We start from the raw sequence: 22,752 nt of genomic DNA, 5'->3' as shown, positions 1-22,752 counted from the left end.
GGCACAGAGTACTGAATTAGGTCCAGAATGATGTGTGCCAAGTTTCGAGAAAATCGGTTCAGATTTAGATATAGCTCCCATATATAGTTTCGTCCGATTTAAGGTAAATGGTGCACCAAAGTCCCTATATGTATTTCGATTTGTACGAAATTTGGCATAACGTGCTGAATTTAGCCTAGGATGATGTCTGCAAGTTTCATGAAAATCGGCCCAGATTTAGATATAGATTCCATATATAGTTTCGTCCGATTTCATGTAAATGGTGCACCAAAGTCCCTATATATCTTCCCATTTGCACGAAATTTGGCATAATGTACTGAATTGAGCCTAGAGCGATGTCTGCCAAGTTTCGTGAAAATCGGTTCAGGTCTAGATATATATTTTTTCGTCCGATTTAATTTAAATAATGTGCCATAGTTCTTATGTTGTATAACGTACTGAATTTAGTCCAGAATTTTGTGTGCCAAGTTTCGTAAAAATCGGTTGAGATTTAGAAATAGCTGAAATGAAGTAATTGACGCACCAAGAAACCAATATATGGCTGATAGGAACTAAACGTACCGAAATTAGTATAAGTTAACCCGTGACAAGTTTCGTTGAAATCGTTTCATATTTGGGTATAGCTTCCATATATATTTTCGTCCGATTTTAAGTAAATTGTACATCAAACTCCTTATGTTTGTCAGATTGACATCAAATTTTGCACAACGTACAAAATTGAGCCTAGAATAATGTAGTTACGTTTTCTAGAAGTCGATTTTCATACTTTTGTCCCAAACGAATGACATGTTTATGGATAGATCTAATCCGATTCACATTTAGATACATATCACATATTTTATTTCATCCAACTTCATGTTAATAATGCTGTTTAATATACCCATAGTGGTGAAGGGTATCATATAGTCGTCCCCGTCCGACTTTTCTACTTTCCTTACTGGTTTTTTATTCAAACAGTCCAATCACCACCAGCTAAACCCATGTGTACCTTAAGTTCTTTACATATGTTAATCATACGTGAGTGGACAACGTGGTCTTCAAAATCTTCCAGCAAAAGGTATCATGCATATACCCCTAGCGACTTTCATAAGAGAACAAACACATGTCCACTGCTTAGCTCGTTCGTAGAAATGATATCCTTTATCTTGCAACTGAGGATGTTCTCACGTTTTCGAAGTCAAACTGGCATATAACATTTAAATTTAGTCACATTTATTTATAACAAACAAAACAATGCATTTTAGAGAGGACCTTTTGTGCAAAATTGCACGAATATACTCTCCAGAGGCAATCCTAAAGCTTTTTTCTTAGGGATTATAATTTCTCCCACATGTCAATTAATCAAAACAAAAATTCAAATGACATTTAAAAAGAAAAGAAACGTAAGAAGCTTTTTTTTATCCAAAAGCCGATAAAGCTTTCCAGTCGATGGAAAATAACCGACATCTGTTGAACAACATTCATTGAAAATGGTTTAAGGGCAAGCGATATCCCATACCATTCGTTTCTCTATCTCTCTCTCTTTCTATCTTTCTCACACTCAATGGATACTTTCTCCTGATGGCACCTTACCAAGAACAACAGGTTGTTAAGAGACCCCTCCGTCACGTTAGCTAACATCTGTTAGCCGACCAACGTTCGGTGTACGTGCCCCAAAAAGTGGCAACAACATTCGCACACACATATACACACCCGCCATCGCAGCATAGCCTTTGGCAGTCATCCATGTGACAAAGAAACACAACAGCAGCAGCAACAACAACAAAATCAATTTGTAAACAAATCCTGTGTTGCGTAAAATCTCTTCTCTTTATAAAAGTGAGTGAGAGTGAGAAGACGAAAAAAATCCAATCAGAATCAGAAAAGTTCTTCACAATCAATGAAATCAATCCTTAGTAACGTTAGTTGTCGTCGTTGTTGTTGTTGCCGTTGCTCTGGTGTTTGGTGTTGTGCAATTGTCGTTGTTGTTCGAATGCGAAGGTGTCGACGATTTCTATTTTTAAACTGAATTACACAAAAATTGTCTAATGGGATTTATGTTTCATTGTTGTTGTTGTTGTTGCTGCTGAATATTCGAATGAAGGAATGCATATAAACACACTGACACACATATTAATCTGCGATTCAAATGCAATCAATTTATTTTTAACTACAAGGAAGAATTATTGGTAAAAATGGTATGTATCGTATTAAAAATAATAATAGATATAACTCATATTTCGTCGTAGAATAATATTCAAACTATATTGAAACCAAACAATTAAAAAAAGACATTAAGTTTGGTCGGGACGAACATCTGGAGGGTATATCTTTACCATGAGTTGGATATTTAAAATACCTAACAACGATCGGGGCTTTTCTGTTAGAAAAAAATATTATCCCAAACTACTGATATTCAGCTTGCAAGATTGAGATAAGGCCTTCAACATTTCGAAAATTAGGCCTTCGTGACCTTGTTATTAGGACAATGCGGAAACATGAAGTTATATTGAAAATGTTCGGCGTATAAATTGTTTACTCATCAAGGCCCCGGGATGCAGAATTACAGATACAAAACTAGTGAGAAAAGTTCAAAAGATGGACGGTACGGATTATATGGTACCGTTCACCCCTTTGGGTACATACATCCCTATATGCATACTGATGGAAATCAAGCTTATCATTTCTTATCACAAATGATTTTGATTGCTTGTGTATAATATCCGGTCGAAAGAATACGCCCTTGAAAAACCATTGACATCATATCGGACAAACTTAAATATTTTTATTATGTGTTATTCTGAAATCTATGCAAAATTACATGTCGATGAAATCGGCCGATGCAAAATTCCCTCTAAATCGAAAAATTTAACTTAGCACACATCATTCTAGACACAATTCAACACGCTATGCAAAATTTCATCTTGATCAGAAACATTATTAGGGTTGGGTGTACCTTTTAACTAAAATCGGAAGAAAATTTATATGAGAACTGTAATTACAACTGAACCTATTTGAACGAAACTTAGCACACGTGGTTCTAGAGAAAATTCTACTCGTTATGCCAAATTTAATCTCAATCGAACAAATATTGGGAATTTGATCCATAATTTACGCAAAATCGGATGAAATTATATATATGGGAGCTATATCTAAATCTGAACCGACCTCATCGAAACTTCGCATACATCAATCTGTACCTAATTTAATACGCTGTGCAAAATAATGTCTCAATCGGACAAACATTTGGAGTATGGTAAGATGCATAAGATCGGACGAAAATATATGCGAGAGCTATATCAAAATTTGAACCGATTTCAGCGAAACTTTACACACATTATTCCAGACTCAATTAAATACGCTGTTCAAAATGTTACCTCAATCAGGCATGGTGGTTTGATCTACCATATACCACAAACTGGACGAGATCTCTATATATAAAAATTACTGCACCGATTTTGACTAAACTTTATGTACATGTTCTATAGGGCGTGAGGAGTGTTTCTGTGTAGTTTGAAGTTCATCCGACAGATGGCGCTATATTTTTATACCCATCACCACACTGTGGTACAGGGTAATATGTCTTTTTGCATATGTTTGTAACAGGCAAAAGGAAACGAGATAGACACACGGTTCCTTTTAAGAATATGCATAGAATCACTTTCTAAGTCGATGCATGTCCGTTCGTCCCTCCATCTATCCATGTTAAATTGTAAACAAAGTACAGGTCGCATTTATGATCCGAATTGGATGAAATTTGCCATAGCTCATCTATTTGGCCAAAGGACGAACACTATTGAAATTGGGAAAATCGGTTCAGATTTAGATATAGCTCCCACATATATATTATCGCCCGATTTTATGTAAATGGTGCACCAAAGTCCCTGAAAATGATTCGATTTCCACGAATTTTGGCATAGCGTACTGAATTAAGTCTAGAATGATGTGTGCTATGTTTCGTGAAAATCGGTTCAGATGTTGATATAGCTCCCATATATAGGTTTTGAGATAAATGGTGCACCAAAGCCCCTATATATTGTTCGATTTGCACGAAATTTAACATTGGGTACTGAATTGGGTGTAGAATGACGTGTGCTAAGTTTCGAAAAATCGGTTCAGTTATAGATATAGCTCCCATATATATTTTCGTCCGACTTTGGTTAAATGGTGAACCAAACTCCTAATGTTTGTCGAGATGACACGAAATTTTGCACAAAGTATCAAATTCTGACTAGAAAGACATTATAGCTTCCATTTATACTTCATACGGGTGTTTGATTGAGATTAAATTTTTAACAGTGTGGCATAATGAATAGCGTGTATCAATTTTGCTATAAATCGATTTCCACAAATCTGTCCCTTTGTAAGCAAACGAATCTAAATCTGCCCGAATGAAATTAAATTTAGTATAGGTTACAGAAAGGCATGTGTATGTTCCTTCGAGGGTACCTAGACGTGAAATTGTTAGCATACATATGAACGATATACCCAAAGTGTTGAAGGGTATCATATACAGGGTGAGATGAAAAAAAAACTGCAACCAACTTCAGATTGCTGTCATTTCTAAGCCACTCGTCACTTTTCTCCGATGGGAAAACATTCGTTGTCCAGCAGTTTGTAAACAAACTAAATGATCATGTTTACTTGTCAAAGAGGTCAGTTGAAACTATGTAAAATTATATGTCGATGAAATCGGCCGATGCAAAATTCCCTGTAAATCAAAGTATTTAACTTAGCACACATCATTCTAGACACAATTCAACACGCTATGCAAAATTTCATCTTGATCAGAAACATTATTAGGGTTGGGTGTACCTTTTAACTAAAATCGAAAGAAATTTTATATGAGAACTGTAATTACAACTAAATGATCATGTTTACTTGTCAAAGAGGTCAGTTGAAAATGTACACCTTCGGTTGGCCACCAGAACTCCAGCGCTGCCGTGATGGTGTGGGACGCCATAACAGCCGATGATCGCTCTCCGATCGTATTAATCAATAATTGGCATCAGAATAAATGCCGAATGTTAACGTGAAAATATTCTGGAGGTTGTATTAAAGCCTTGGGCACGCAAAAATTTTGGCCGCAGACCTTGGACATTGCAGCAGGACTCAGCACCATCGCACTCAGCACGCACCACCCAAGAATGGTTACCGAATGAGGTTCCTCGCTTCATTTCCAGCGGACAATGGCCACCAAAATAACCGGATACCATACCGTTGGACTATTGTGTCTGCAGTATTTTGGAAAGCAAGGTTGGCCCTAAAAAATACCAAAATCTTATGAACCTATATAGTCGATTTTTATACTTTCTCACGTTCCTTATTGTTTTCTTTCTATGTTTTTGGCGAACCCAACATATAAAGACCATCCCTCGCACTTCGTTCAAATGCCAATAAAAACAAAATCAAAATTCAATTTTTCACTCATTGATTATAATTGCAATTTTCAGTTATCACGTCGCGGTCATATCTTGAATGAAAAATTGGAAACGCATATCAAACGATTAGTAGCGTTCCTAGACAATTTCCGGCAAAATTGAATGGAACAACAACAACAAAACTATTGAGACGCCAAAATTATAATTTATAATAAAAAAATGGTTAGGCGAATAAAAAAAATTGAATGGCCTCCTTTAGATGCAGTTCGCAACTTCGACTTTGTTTATGGATTATTTAACGCAGCTTTCACAGACGACGACAACAAGAAGAGATGTTGACGTTTTGGGCACTCATTCAGAATTTGTTGTTGTTCTCAATTTGAAATTATAATTATTTTTGTGGTGTTTGGGAAGAGTTAAAATACCAAAGGCGTATATGGTGTTGAAATTTTATTTACGGGACCAATTTTTAGTTTTTAACAGTGTTGCCATATTTCAGAAAACACTTTATATAAAAAATTATACAAATATAAGAATCTTTATACATATATATATATTCATACCAAAAATATCTAGGCCACACAATTCACCCAAAATTTCGTATTGTAAATAACTAAATAATGATTTTCAGTTAGGGCTCTTTTATAGGTTTTCAATTTTTATTTTAAATTACTTCGATTTTAGATTTATTTCCCGTTTTACCACATATCTATGTTTGTGTACAGTTATGCCGTCTGCTTAGATAATCCATTCTCTGTGTATCTGACAGATTTCTTCTCAAAGGACACGTTGTTAGGCAACGTTATTCATATTTTTCCAGTCTCTCCTCCTGAGAATCCATCATCCCTTATCGCCATGGGATACTTTTTCATTGTAAATGTTTCGTAATATTTAAAATGAAAAACCACAATAAAACAATACAATACCGCAGAAAGATGTAAACAAATATTTGTTTGTAATTATTTTTCAGATTCCAGTTAATGGACAGCCGAAAATGGTTCAAAATTGTCTAATGAAATTTCAGTGAGTATAAAAACATATGTATTTATTTATTTTATTATAAATTGCCCTCGAAAAAAATTATTCTAAACCAGTAAGGAAAGTAGTAAAGTCGGACTGGGCCGACTATATGATACCCTTCACCACTTTGGGTACATTCTACATATGTATCCTAACAGACGAAGGGTTTTGGTTATATATCTATATCTGAACCGATTTCAGGGAAACTTGCCAGAGACTTATGTATATTACTTCATTACGTTGTGTCAATTGGCCTAGCTATGGACCTTTTCACGAAGCTTAGCAACATCATTCCAGACTTGATTCAGTACGTTATGCCAAAATTCGTACAAATCAAAAGATTTCCAGGGACTTTAGTGGACTATTTACCTAAAATCGGACGTAACTATATATGGGAGCTATATCTAAATCTGAACCGATTTTCACGAAACTTTGCACACATGATTCTAGACTTAATTGAGTACGTTATGCCGAAATTCGTGCAAATCAAAAGATTTCCAGGGACTTTTGTATACTACTTACCTATAATCGGACAAAACTATATATGGGAGCTATATCTAAATCTGAACCGATTTTCACGAAACTTTGCACACATCATTCTAGACTTAATTCAGTACGCTATGCCAAATTTCGTGCAAATCGAATGATATATAGGGACTTTGGTACACCATTTACCTTAAATCGGACGAAAATATATATGGGAGCTATATCTAAATCTGAACCGATTTTTCCCACTTTCAATAAGGTTCGTCCTTGGGCCAAATAAGTGACCCGTGCCAAATTTCATCCAATTCTAATTATAAATGCGACCTGTACTTTGTTTACAATTTAACATGGACAGACGGACGGACGGATGGGCATGCATAAATCGACTCAGAAAGTGATTCTATGCTTATTCTCAAAAGGAACCATGGGTATATCTCGATTATTTTTGCCTGTTACAAACATATGCACAAAGACATAATACCCTGTACCACAGTGTGGTGAAGGGTATAAAAATGAAAAAAAAAAAATCTTAAGGAGGTACCAGAAATGTAGTCCTACATACCTGCTTGTGCCACTAGGTCTAGGGTTATTATATACAAAAAACATATGGCATTTATATCGAAATAATTTGGAAAATACATATGCGAATTTTATAACACAATACAGAGGTCAGTAACAGTGTCTAACATAAATAAACAGTGGAATACAAAACTAACCACACAATCGAATGAGTGGAGAGATGACGATTGTGAGAAAGAAAAACAGTATTGAAACGTTTGCGCAAATAGTAGTAAACTAGATCAAAGTGGGAACATAAGTCTGATTTCAATGAATAGTTTACATTTTTTTGGGCAAACATAATGGTTTTCTCATGATTTTTAGATTTTATTCTAAGCGAGGTACATCTACAATATGGATAAAATGAACTATGAATGAAATTGTGAAAATATTTGTTGGTGGAAAAATCACATATTTCTTCGGGACAACATCAGTCTTTTAATTTTTTTTTACAAAATTCCAGACCAAATAAACTTCCAATTTGGTGCGATTTTGGTCATTTCGTCCATTTTCATGCTAATTTTTGAAATTTATATATTATGTAACATGCAGAAGGAATCGAGATAGACCCTATTAAAATTGGAGTAAATCGGTTAAAATTTGCAAATAGCTGTCATATATATTTTCGTCCGATGTTTAATCATTAGTGCAACAAACTCCCATTTTTTTGTCCGATTGAGACGAAATTGCATATCGTATTGAATCGAGCATATAATGACGTGTATTAATTTTTCTTGTCATCGGTTCAGATTAAAATATAGCACTCATATATATTATTGTCCGATTTTACCTAACTACCAAGGTTTGGACGATTGGAATAAAAATAATGATTTGTGCGTATTGAATAGAAATCGGTTCATGTTTAGATATAGCATCCATATATAGTTTTTCAAAAATCAGTTTACACATAGAAAAATTAACAACTTGTAATCGATTTTGTTATAAAATTTATTTATTATTATTTTTTATTATGTTTAAACCCTACACAAATATGTTGCATTGCAGCTTTGTGCAGCCGCTTTAAGTATATCGACTAGCTGAGTCGATCTAGACATGTGTGCCCGTCCGTTTGTCCATTATAATTAGTAAAACGCCAGAGTTATGGACCAATCATCACAAAATTTTTGCTTCTGACTAAAGAAAACTCCTATTATTTTTGGAAAAGATCTGTGAATATTTATGGGATGAAATGGACTACAAAGTTTATTTTTCTCTGCTCGGCCGCTCATTGCATCTAGCACAAAGTGTTGAGTAAATTAAAATTTCAAACATTATTTACGGTTAGTTCAAGTATTTCTAGTAAATCGGGATCTTTTTCGCTATATATAGGATTTATGCAACTTTTTATGGACGTCCCGATTTTTATATTTTTTGTAACAGGCAAAAAGAAACGAAACGATAGAATCGCATTCTGAGTCGATTTACGCATGTCCGTCCGTTTGTTGATGTTAAATTGTTAACAATTGTCGCATTTATAATCCTAGTTAGAAAATCTTTTGTACAGCTCATTTATTTGGCCCAAGGACCAACCCTAAATAGGTGAAAATCGGTTCAGTTTTAGATATAAATAAAATATAATAAATAAATGGTACACACATTTGCGATTTGCTTAAACATTTGGCATAACGTACTGAATTGAATCCCTAATGATGTGTGCTCAGTTTCCTGCAAATCGTTTCGGTTTTCGTCCGATTTTAAGTAAATGGTGCGCCAAAGTCCCTATACATCTTTCGATTTGTACGTTATTTGGTACGGCGTACTGAATTAAGTCTAGAATGATGTGTGTTAAATTTCGTGAAAATCGGTTCAAATTTAGATATAGCTTCCATATATATCTTGATCTGATTTATGGTAAATGGCACACCAAAGTCCCTTTATATCTTTCGATTTACACGAAACTTGGCATAGCTAGGACGATTGACACAACGAACTGAAGTTAATATAAATTAATCTCTGGCAAGATTCCTTGAAATCGGTTCAGATTTAGATATAGCATAGCTTCCATATATAATTTCGACCTATTCATGTTAATTGTACCGCAAATAATCAATGGGTGTCTGATTGAGATTAAATTTTAAACAGTGCAGCATACCAATAAGTTGTGTCAAGTTTGTTGCAGAATGACGTTAGTAGGTTTACATAAAGATTAAGATGACATATTTCCTTCGAAAAGGCAATGTCTGTTAGGATACATATATAGAATATACTCATATGGGTGAAAGGTATCATATAGTCGGCCCAGCCCGACTTTACTACATTCCTTACTGGTTTGTATTGCTTGTATATTTTTGGTTGCATTTTAGCCACTTATTTTTTGTAATCGGCTCACAAATTTTCTATAGGGTTTAGGTCGGAACTTTGCCGCAGTTATAAGGAATCCACATCCGCACTATATTTGACTTATGTTTAGAATTATTATCCTCATAAAAAAATTCAAATGTGGATTGTTATCCCTGATGAACCCAATACCACTGGTTACCAACATTATTGTTAATCTCTTGTACTTTCTTCTTTGTTTCTATAAAGACTAATACTTCTGCCTATGCTTGATAAAAAATCGAGGGATGTGGAAAGAGTTAGTTGACACTGGTGAAATTGAACAATGATATTCCTGAAGTAGTAAATAAAAACGTTATTTACGATTAGTTCAATTATTTCGAGTAAGCCGGCATCTTTTTCGTTTTAGTGACGCACCGATTTTTAAAGATTTTTTTTTCAAGGACCACCATTGGCTTGGATATTTCAAAGAATAGAAGGAGGGGTCTCTATGGACGAGATAAATGATATAGTTATAGGATGTCTAAAAGGAATCTATAAAATAATCGCTCTTAAAGTAACACTCCCATTTTTATAGCGTCTCAATTCAGAGCCATCCCCTTTTTCACAACAATTTTCGATGTCTTTCGATCGAAATGCGGTGAAAATTATGTATTTAATTTTTTTGAAATTTTGGAGCAATTTCGTGATCCCCCATAAATCACATCACATAGTATTCGGTTAGAGCTACTCTTAAAAACTTTCTCCTATAAAACAACCGATATTTTACGGTATGAAAAATGTTCAAAGTGATTTTCAATCGGCAGTATTTGTAATGAAACATTTTATATTCAGATTGTATTAAATACAACACTTCGCGATAAATTTCAGAGGCTTCTATCTACCCCGCAAGATATTAGAGGCTTTAATGTTCTTTGGTGTTGTAATAATATAATTAAACCGATCCGCAAAAATTTATTATTTTCTGGGATAGTATACAAATTAATTAAAACAAGTGAAAAAGCGTTAAGTTCGGCCGGGCCGAACTTTGGATACCCTCCACCATAGATAAACTGATAGGTTATTGAAATAAAAATATAGGGAAAATACCATTTCCACAAACCGGTTACACAAACCACAATGTAAACTATAAAACAAATTTCAGAAATTTTTAATGGACAATTATTCTCTCAGCTTTATGGATAATGAGGGCATATACACTTTGACACGGTTAAAATGGTTCTAGATCCATGTTTCTTTGAATCAAATTTGTTTCAGAAAATTTCGATTTCATCCAAACTTTGGCCATCTTCCAAACTTAGTTCAAGTTCGACGATGGGGAACATCGGTCCACTCCTTCTGATACTAGCCCACAGGGGCTAGGTCTAAATACGGGTTATAGTTCATATATAGTTCATTATCGAACTATCCTTCGAACTATCTCGATATCCTTCGCAGGTGAAATGATTTGATTGAAATATCGATTCTAGACCCCATGTATTTTTGGACCAAATGCGCTTCAAAAAATTTAGATTTCATCCAAACTTTGTCCATCTTATTATTTCTTCCAATCTTAGTTCAAATTCGAAGATGCGGACAGGGACTAGGTCTTAATGCGGGTTATAGTTCGTTATCGAACCTTACGTTATACTTTTTATCTCGATATCCTCCGCAGGTGAAATGATTACATCAGAGTCTTAGAACTAAACTCAAAACGCAGAACAAATCAGATAACCATTTTAATATAAAAAAGGGGATTATATGCGGACTATCCCAAAATGGGGGCGAATATTAATAATTTTGGGTAGGGAGATTTGGTACCATATACGGCTACAAAATACCAAATTTCAGTGATTTCGGTTGAAAAACGCGCTCAAGAACCCCAAAATACCAATAATTAGGGGTACCCTTATATGGGGGCTATCCGAAAAAATGGACCTATATTCATAATTTTTTGTGGAGAGTTTAGGGACCTATTAAGAACTCAAAATACTAAATTACAGCTAAATCTGCAGAAAAATACGATCAAAATCCCCAAAATACTGAAAATTAGGAATTACCGTTATATGGGGGCTACCAGAAAAAGTGGACCTATATTTATAATTTTTTGTGGAGACACTTAGTACCCAATAAGAACTCGATGTACCAAATTTCAGCGTATTCGGTTGAAAACCACGCTCAAGAACCCCAAAATACCGAAAATTGGGGGGTACTGTTATATGGGAGCTATGCCTAAACGTGGACCGATAAATCCCATCTTCGAACTTGACCTGCCTGCAGACAAAAGACAACCCTATGCATACTTTCAGCACCCTATCTAAATTCCTTCGGAAGATAGCGTGATTACAACAGACGGACGGACGGACAGACGGACGGACATGGCTAGATCGTCTTAGAATTTTACCCTGATCAAGAATATATATACATTATAGGATCGGAAATGAATATTTCGGTGAGTTACAAACGGAATGACAAAATTAATATAGCCTCCATACTATGGTGGAGGGTATACAAATTCTTTATGAATTGTTTAAACTTTAAAAATGTATTTATATACTTACCAACAAATTGTTTAAATTGTTGCAAATACTCCAGGTATGTGTGTAGACAAGTTTAATGAAAAAGCATTTGAAATGTTTTCTTTGCAATAATTTCTTCTAAACACTTTTAAGAGATATGTATGTTTGTATAGATGTTGGCAATTTTTTTTTTAAAGTTGTAAAAAAAATGTTGTTTTCTTTTTTATATATTTACTTCACTTTAAATAAATAGATTTAAATCGTATGCCAACCGGAAGTATTGAAGGTAAATATCGATGAAAGCTTTCTTCTTTGCAAACAAGAAAAACATTTAACACAATATTTAAGGCTGCGCAAAAGAATGAAGAAACAATAAAAGCTCAATTAAACGGGATATTCAACTTGAAAATTAGGTTGGTTCAGGTTTCACATATTTTCATGAACAAAAAAAATAATTTATTATTTTTTTTAATTTTTATCGATTTTTATTTGAATAACGGTATTCAGAATTATTCGGTGAAAAATCAATATTTTGTTTTTGTTATTTTTTGTTTATAGAGGAAATCAATTTTTGTTATACAATTCGTTTTTTTTATTTAAATAATTATTTTGTTTTTATTTGTTTGTTTTTGTAATTAGGTAACTAATTATTATTTGTTCAATATTTTGTGTGCCTGTTTCTCTTAGTCACTCTCTTATCATTAGCGTTGAAAATAAAATTTTGCACTGTTATTTTATTATGGCTGCTGCGGTGCAATTTTGTATTGAGTTATTCAACAAGTCACGTTTCGAAAAACGTTTTTTATATAATTTTCATATTTTTGTTAATTTTTTTGGGAAAATTTTCAAAATTATTTTTTTCATTTATAAAAAACTCTTCAAAACATTTTCACGTTTCACCAAAAAATTCAATTTCATCACAAAATTCTCCTTTTTTGGGGTTCTTATTCTTGATAGATTTATTTTAACTATTGGAAAATTCCACTGGTTTCAACCGTTCAATGAAAATATGAAAAAAAAAACCGATAGACAACTACCTTGACGGTGCATCCGTTTAGTTGCGAGTCTCAACTGTAAATGTTCGTTCGCTCACAATCTAAGCTCTTGCTTGGAGAATTTGTCTCCTATTTTTGCTGCCGTTGCAACCAAACAAAACACCACTTCCCTTCCCCTCCCACTAGGCAAAATACCCTTCAGCATCCATATGTTTTTTGTTACATGTTACAATTCACGAATACAATCGTCTCCTCCTCTCCCCCCACATTTGAAAACCCATATCCAATAACACGAGACATACCGGCTCAGAACAGTTCCATGGAAAGCTTTTCGTATGGTATTTTCTCAGTACATGTCTCATCTAATAATACTCTGTGAGAACCAAGGGGCAGACACGTTATGGGAAACGTTTTCCGAATGATACCCTACAGTAAAAATCGATTTTTCTGGGACCACAAACAAGGCGTGGATTTTTTAAAGAAGAATTTTTCAGAGACCCAAACAAGGCGTGGATTTCTTAAAGAAGAATTTTTCAGAGACCCAAACAAGGCGTCCATTTCTTAAAAAGAATTTTTCAGAGACCCACACAAGGCGTGGATTTCTTAAAGAAGAATTTTTCAGAGACCCACACAAGGCGTGGATTTCTTAAAGAAGAATTTTTCAGAAAATCCAAGGCGTGGATTTTTAAAAGTAGAATTTTTCAAACCCCAAACAAGGCGTGGATTTTTGAAAGTAGAATTTTTCAAACCCCAAACAAGGCGTGGATTTTTGAAAGTAGAATTTTTCAAACCCAAAACAAGGCGTGGATTTTTGAAAGTAGAATTTTTCAAACCCCAAACAAGGCGTGGATTTTTTAAAGTAGAATTTTTCAGAGACCCAAACATGGCGTGGATTTTTTAAAGAAGAATTTTCCAAAGGCCAAACATGGCGTGGATTTTTTAAAGAAGACGTGTTTTTTTAAAGTAGAATTTTTTTAATAGAAAGGCGTGGATTTTTTAAAGTAGAATTTTTCAAACCCCAAACAAGGCGTGGATTTTTTAAAGTAGAATTTTTCAAACCCCAAACAAGGCGTGGATTTTTGAAAGTAGAATTTTTCAAACCCCAAACAAGGCGTGGATTTTTGAAAGTAGAATTTTTATACCCCAAACAAGGCGTGGATTTTTGAAAGTAGAATTTTTAAACCCCATACAAGGCGTGGATTTTTTAAAGAAGAATTTTTCAGAGATCCAAACAAGGCGTGGATTTTTTAAAGAAGAATTTTTCAAAGGCCAAACAAGGCGTGGATTTGTTTAAGAAGAATTTTTCAAACCCCAAACAAGGCGTGGATTTTTTTAAGAAGAATTTTTCAAACCCCAAACAAGGCGTGGATTTTTTTAAGAAGAATTTTTCAAACCCCAAACAAGGCGTGAATTTTTTTAAGAAGAATTTTTCAAACCCCAAACAAGGCGTGGATTTTTGAAAGAAGAAGAATTTTTCAGAGATCCAAACAAGGCGTGGATTTTTTAAAGAAGAATTTTTCAGAGATCCAAACAAGGCGTGGATTTTTTAAAGAAGAATTTTTCAGAGATCCAAACAAGGCGTGGATTTTTTAAAGAAGATGTGTTTTTTTTTAAGTAGAATTTTTATAATAGAAAGGCGTGGATTTTTTAAAGTAGAATTTTTCAAACCCCAAACAAGGCGTGGATTTTTTAAAGTAGAATTTTTCAAACCCCAAACAAGGCGTGGATTTTTTAAAGTAGAATTTTTCAAACCCCAAACAAGGCGTGGATTTTTTAAAGTAGAATTTTTCAAACCCCAAACAAGGCGTGGATTTTTGAAAGTAGAATTTTTCAAACCCCAAACAAGGCGTGGATTTTTTAAAGTAGAATTTTTCAAACCCCAAACAAGGCGTGGATTTATTAAAGTAGAATTTTTCAAACCCCAAACAAGGCGTGGATATTTTAAAGTAGAATTTTTCAAAGGCCAAACAAGGCGTGGATTTTTTAAAGTAGAATTTTTCAAAGGCCAAACAAGGCGTGGATTTTTTAAAGTAGAATTTTTCAAAGGCCAAACAAGGCGTGGATTTTTTAAAGTAGAATTTTTCAAAGGCCAAACAAGGCGTGGATTTTTTAAAGTAGAATTTTTCAAAGGCCAAACAAGGCGTGGATTTTTTAAAGTAGAATTTTTCAAAGGCCAAACAAGGCGTGGATTTTTGAAAATATAATTTTTTAAAGTAGAATTTTTCAAACCTCAAACAAGGCGTGGATTTTTGAAAATATAATTTTTTAAAGTAGAATTTTTCAAAGGCCAAACAAGGCGTGGATTTTTGAAAATAAAATTTTTTAAAGTAGAATTTTTCAAACCTCAAACAAGGCGTGGATTTTTGAAAATATAATTTTTTAAAGTATAATTTTTCAAAGGCCTGGATTTTTTTAAGAAGAAAATTTTTCAGAATTGTAGTGCTACCCACAGCCATTATTGCCCGCCTTAGTTTTCACATTCTTCAAGTGGTTCGAAAGCTTTTTGCTAAGCTATTTGTTTGTACTTGACTCACGTGGCACAATAACGTGCATCGTGCTCTCTCACTTCATGCGATTTGTGTTTATGTAGAGAGAATCTAGCGGAATCAAAACAAAATATTTATTTTTTTGTTGTTTTCTTCTTCTAGCTGTTTTGAGTAGCTATTGTTGTCATTTCACTTTTCACGGTTGGTGTTTGCTGTTCTCTTGCCTGCGGAGACGGTTGTATAATTAACTTAGATTATATATGGGGGTTGCATACAAATTATCGGAAACCCAGAGGTGGTCCCATTAACGAAAATTTGGGTAATTGTGATAAAAATTTTTACAGAAATAATGACAAAGTTTTTCATGGTACTTAAATCGGAATGAAGGGTAGTTGAAGTAACTTGGTTCACACCAAAGACTTAAAAATTCCAAAGGTCATCTATCTGACTTCAGTTGGAATATTTGTTTAATTATTTCTTAACTATCTCCCTTCTCCACGCCCACACCACTTGAATGCATCTATTTACCCTATTGTTTTGTTTTCTTGTTATTTGCTATCCACATCGTCACTGCTAACGTCAGTGACGATGTGGCATGCCCATTTTCCATACCGGTGCATTGTAATGCCCCCCTCTCACCCCGCACCCCATTTAGCTTTAAATATGCAAATGACATTTTTGCATTACTCAAACTGAAAACAATGTCATCAGAATCGAATGCATTCATTCGCCGTTCGTTCTAATAAACGGATTCATTCATAGACAAGCCGTATGGCTGTCGGAACATAAACAATTAACATTTAAAATATGCGTCTTCTATTGATTGTTTTGGACTTGTGGTAGGTCTCGGGATACTTATGAAAGTAATAAAAATATACGTTATTTAAAGAATATTTTTACAAGACCCAACATATGCGCAGATGTTTAAAGAATACGTTTAAAAGTCCAACATAGGCGTAAAAATTTTAAAATTTATTTCTTCAAGATTTTTTTTTTAAGAACCGGCCATAGACGTAGTTTTTTTAAAGCGAAAATTTCAAGTTCCAAAACGTGACCTTATAATTTTTTTTCAATGTTCAACTTTTTCAATATACAGTGTCGATTTTTTCGAGAGGCTGTAATTTGTATTTACAGGTTCTTAGATGGTAATAGACTTCTTCGCAAAAAAATTTCTATAGGGCCCTCAAAAAGATACAGCTGCTTTCCTTTTAAATATTTCTAATAATCCTAGACGCATTTTCCAACCGAAGTGACTGTAATATGGCAGGTTCGATGGTTTTTATACCCTCCACCATAGTATGGAGGGTATATTAATTTCATTTTTCCGTTTATAACGCATCGTAATAATCATTTCCGAACCTATAAAGTATATATATTCTTTATCAGCCTAAAATTCTATGAAGATCCGTCTGTCCATCTATCTGTTGAGATAGATCGCCAAAATTTTGCATAGAGTCATCTTTTATCTGCAGGCAAGTCAAGTTTGAAGATGTGTTACAGCGGTCCACATTTAGGCATAGCTCCCATATAAGGGTACCACCCAATTTTCGGTATTTTAAGGTTCTTGAGCTGAAAATTGTTACTTTATTGGGTAGCAAATCTCCCCATTAAAAATTATGAATATGGATCCATATTTTCGGACAGCCCCCATATAAGGATAACCCCCATTTTCCATATTTTGGGGGTTTTGATGGCACTTTTCGACTGAATTCGCTGAAATTTGGTACTCTGAGTTATCATTGGGTAGCAAATCGCCCTACAAAAAATTATATATAGGTCCATTTTTTCGGATAGCCCCCATATAACAGTACCCCTAATTTTTGGTATTTTGGGATTCTTTGGCGCGTTTTATAACTGAATTCGCTGAAATTTTGTACATTGGGTTCTTATTGGGTACCAAATTTATCCACTAATAATTATAAATATAAGTCCACTTTTTCTGGTAGTCCTCATATAACGGTACCCCTAAATTTTCGGTATTTTGGAGATTCTGATCATATTTTTCGACCGAATTGGCTGTAAATTATAAATTATAAATATTGGTCAATTTTTTTGGGGTTAGCCCCCATATAAGTATACCCCCCAGTTTTCGGTATTTTGGGGTTCTTGAACGCGTTTTTCAACGAAAATCTTGGTAATTTGGTTTTTCACCACTCTGTGGTACAGGGTATTATGTCTTTGTGCATATGTTTGTGACAGGCAAAAGGAAACGAGATAGACACATGGTTCCTTTTGAGAATCACTTTCTGAGTCGATTTATGCATGTAAATTGTAGACAAAGTACAGGTCGCATTTATAAGCCGAATTGCATGAAATTTGGCACAGGCCACTTATTTATCTCAAGGACGAACCCTGTTGAAATTGGGAAAAATCGGTTCAGATTTAGATATAGCTCCCATATATATTTTCGTCCGATTTAATGTAAACGGTCCCTATATACCTTCCGATTTGCACGAAATTTTGGTACAGCGTAATGAATTAAGTCTAGAATAATGTGTGCAAAGTTTCGTGAAAATCGGTTCAGATTTGGATATAGCTCCTATATATATTTTCGTCCGATTTAAGGTAAATGGTGTACCAAAGTCCCTATATTTCTTTCGATTTGCACGAAATGTGGCACAGCGTAATGAATTAGGTCTATAATGATGTGTGTTAAGTTTTGTGAAAATCGGTTCAGATTTAGATATAGCTCCCATATATATTTTCGTCCGATTTAATGTAAACTGTCCCTATATACCTTCCGATTTGCACGAAATTTGGTACAGTGTAATGAATTAGGTCTAGAATAATTTGTGCAAAGTTTCGTGAAAATCGGTTCAGATTTGGATATAGCTCCTATATATATTTTCGTCCGATTTAAGGTAAATGGTGTACCAAAGTCCCTATATTTCTTTCGATTTGCACGAAATTTGGTACAGCGTAATGAATTAGGTATAGAATAATGTGTGCAAAGTTTCGTGAAAATCGGTTCAGATTTGGATATAGGTCCCATATATTTTTTCGGCCGATTTAAGGTAAATGGAGTACAGAAGTCCCTATATACCTTCCGATTTGCACGAAATTTGGTACAGCGTAATAAATTAGGTCTAGAATAATGTGTGCAAAGTTTCGTGAAAATCGGTTCAGATTTGGATATAACTCCTATATATATTTTCGTCCGATTTAAGGTAAATGGTGTATCAAAGTCCCTATATTTCTTTCGATTTGCACGAAATGTGGCACAGCGTAATGAATTAGGTCTATAATGATGTGTGCTAAGTTTTGTGAAAATCGGTTCAGATTTAGATATAGCTCCCATATATATTTTCGTCCGCTTTGAGGTAAATGGTGTACCAAAGTACCTATATATCTTTCGATTTGCACGAAATTTGGCATAGCTTACTGAATAAAGTCAAGAATGATGTGTGCAAAGTTTCGTGAAAATCAGTTCAGATTTAGATAAAGCTCACATATATATCTTGGTCCGATTTAAGGTAAATTGTGTACCAAAGTCCCTGTACATCTTTCGATTTGCACGAAATTTTGCATAGCGTACTGCATAAAGTCTAGAATGATGTGTGCAAAGTTTCGTGAAAATCGGTTTATATTTAGATATAGCTCCCATATATATTTTCATCCGATTTAAAGTAATTGGTGCATCAAAGACCCTATATATCTTTCGATTTGCAAGAAATTTGGCATAGCGTTCTTAATTAAGTCTAGAATGATGTGTGTAAAGTTTCGTGAAAATCGGTTTAGATTTAGATATAGCTCCCATATATATTTTCATCCGATTTAAAGTAATTGGTGCATCAAGGACCCTATATATCTTTCGATTTGCACGAAATTTGGCATAGCGTATTGAATTGCGTCTATAATAATGTGTGCTAAGTTTCATGGAAATCGGTTCAGATTTAGATAAAACTCCCATATATATTATCGCCCGATTTTAGGTAAATGGTGCACCAAAGTCCCTGGAGATCTTTTCATTTGCACGAATTTTGGCATAGCGTACTGAATTAAGTCTAGAATGATGTGTGCAAAATTTCGTAGAAATCGGTTCAGATTTACATATAGCTCCCGTATATATATTCATCCGATTTTACGTAATTGGTGCACCAAAGTCCATATATAAATCTTTCGATTTGCACGAATTTTGGTATAGGGTACTGAATTAAGTCTAGAATGATGTTGCTAAGCATCGTGAAAAGATCCATAGCTAGGCCGCGAAGTCTGTTAGGATATATATGTAGAATATACCAAAAATGGTATAATAGTCGGCCCAGTCCGACTTTACTACTTTCCTTACTGGTTAAATATTGAAAATGTTCTAATCATTTGTATAAAATATAACATACCGTTCGTCTACAAAGCTCGACTATAAAGACGCCCTTTTTCTTTTCCATAAAACCTATCTGAAGGAAGGTTTCTGTAAACACATGGTATTCGGTTCGCCTGTAAAGACTACATTCAGCTTGTCTATATACACTTCTTGAGCCATAGCTCGACTATTAGCTTTAGACTCTCTCCTTGACTTTCAGCTCTCCTATAAAGGCCCGCTTTCAGAGCTTTAAAGACTACCCGAGGTTCAGCTCGTCTATAAAGACTCCCTGAGCTTCAGGTCGGCTATAATGACTCCCTGAGCTTCAGCTCGTCTATAAAGACTCCCTGAGCTTCAGCTCGTCTATAAAGACATCCTGGGACTTCTTGCACCACCTTTATTTACTTGTTGTTTTACGAGACGCATTTTATTTTCCTTCTCCGTCGTCCGAAGTACGCGCCCTGCAGAGGTTACAGCTAATATATAATAGTTGACACAAATGCGTCATAAATTAAAAGTTTTATCAACAAATCATACAAATTTCACAATAAACAAATACATACACAGATATTTTCTTTAGAGAAAAAAAAAGAAACACAAGGAAGTTTTCAAATAAAACTTTGCTCTTGACATTGGCATTAGCAATGTGACCTTGGAAATGGGAAACACAGAAGAAAGTTTATTAAGTTTAACAATTAAAATTTGCTGTGTATGTATTTGTATGTGTGTGTAGGATATTCCGAGTTTCCATAAAAACGAATGTTATGTATGACAGAAATTTATATCTACGTCATTAATTTGCACCTACATACATACAGCCGATTGAGAGTTTAGAGAATCCCTAAAAGATCGCAACTAATAAACATTTATTAACCCTCAAAGGTTTTGTAATAGTTACAATGGAATCGATTCAAAGGAGAGATTTTAAAATGCGTGGATTTAAAAAAAAAACTTTTTCCATGAGCTCCAAATATCGTGGATTTTTTAAATTATTTTTTTCAAATACCAATACAAGGCGTGGATTTTTTAAATAATTTTTTTCAAGTACCAATACAAGGCGTGGATTTTTTAAATAATTTTTTTTCGTGGACCAATACAAGGCGTGGAGTTTTTAAATAATTTTTTTCGAGGACCAATACAAGGCGTGGATTTTTTAAATAATTTTTTTCGAGGACCAATACAAGGCGTGGATTTTTTAAATAATTTTTTTCGAGGACCAATACAAGGCGTGGATTTTTTAAATAATTTTTTTCGAGGACCAATACAAGGCGTGGATTTTTTAAATAATTTTTTTCGAGGACCAATACAAGGCGTGGATTTTTTAAATAATTTTTTTCGAGGTCCAATACAAGGCGTGGATTTTTTAAATAATTTTTTTCGAGGTCCAATACAAGGCGTGGATTTTTTAAATAATTTTTTTCGAGGACCAATACAAGGCGTGGATTTTTTAAATAATTTTTTTCGAGGACCAATACAAGGCGTGGATTTTTTAAATAATTTTTTCGAGGACAAATACAAGGCGTGGATTTTTTAAATAATTTATTTTCAAGAGCCAACCATAGGCGTGGATTCTTTAAATAATTTTTTTCAAGTACCAATACATGGCGTGGATTATTTAAATAATTTTTCTGAGGACCAATACAAGGCGTGGATTATTTAATTAATTTTTTTCAAATACCAATATAAGGCGTGGATTATTTAATTAATTTTTTTCAAATACCAATATAAGGCGTGGAGTTTTTAAATAATTTTTTTGGAGGACCAATACAAAGCGTGGAGTTTTTAAATATTTTTTTGGAGGACCAATACAAGGCGTGGATTTTTTAAATAATTTTTTTCGAGGACCAATACAAGGCGTGGATTTTTTAAATAATTTTTTTCGAGGACCAATACAAGGCGTGGATTTTTTAAATAATTTTTTTCGAGGACCAATACAAGGCGTGGATTTTTTAAATAATTTTTTTCGAGGACCAATACAAGGCGTGGATTTTTTAAATAATTTTTTTCGAGGACCAATACAAGGCGTGGATTTTTTAAATAATTTTTTTCGAGGACCAATACAAGGCGTGGATTTTTTAAATAATTTTTTTCGAGGACCAATACAAGGCGTGGATTTTTTAAATAATTTTTTTCGAGGACCAATACAAGGCGTGGATTTTTTAAATAATTTTTTTCGAGGACCAATACAAGGCGTGGATTTTTTAAATAATTTTTTTCGAGGACCAATACAAGGCGTGGATTTTTTAAATAATTTTTTTCGAGGACCAATACAAGGCGTGGATTTTTTAAATAATTTTTTTCGAGGACCAATACAAGGCGTGGATTTTTTAAATAATTTTTTTCGAGGACCAATACAAGGCGTGGATTTTTTAAATAATTTTTTTCGAGGACCAATACAAGGCGTGGATTTTTTAAATAATTTTTTTCGAGGACCAATACAAGGCGTGGATTTTTTAAATAATTTTTTTCGAGGACCAATACAAGGCGTGGATTTTTTAAATAATTTTTTTCGAGGACCAATACAAGGCGTGGATTTTTTAAATAATTTTTTTCGAGGACCAATACAAGGCGTGGATTTTTTAAATAATTTTTTTCGAGGACCAATACAAGGCGTGGATTTTTTAAATAATTTTTTTCGAGGACCAATACAAGGCGTGGATTTTTTAAATAATTTTTTTCGAGGACCAATACAAGGCGTGGATTTTTTAAATAATTTTTTTCGAGGACCAATACAAGGCGTGGATTTTTTAAATAATTTTTTTCGAGGACCAA

This window comes from Musca vetustissima, unplaced genomic scaffold (genome assembly GCF_032173495.1).
Source record: "Musca vetustissima isolate MV318-11 ecotype Yass unplaced genomic scaffold, APGP_CSIRO_Mvet_v1 utg60256, whole genome shotgun sequence".
NCBI lineage: Eukaryota > Metazoa > Arthropoda > Insecta > Diptera > Muscidae > Musca > Musca vetustissima.
Note: the sequence above shows the minus strand (reverse complement) of the source record.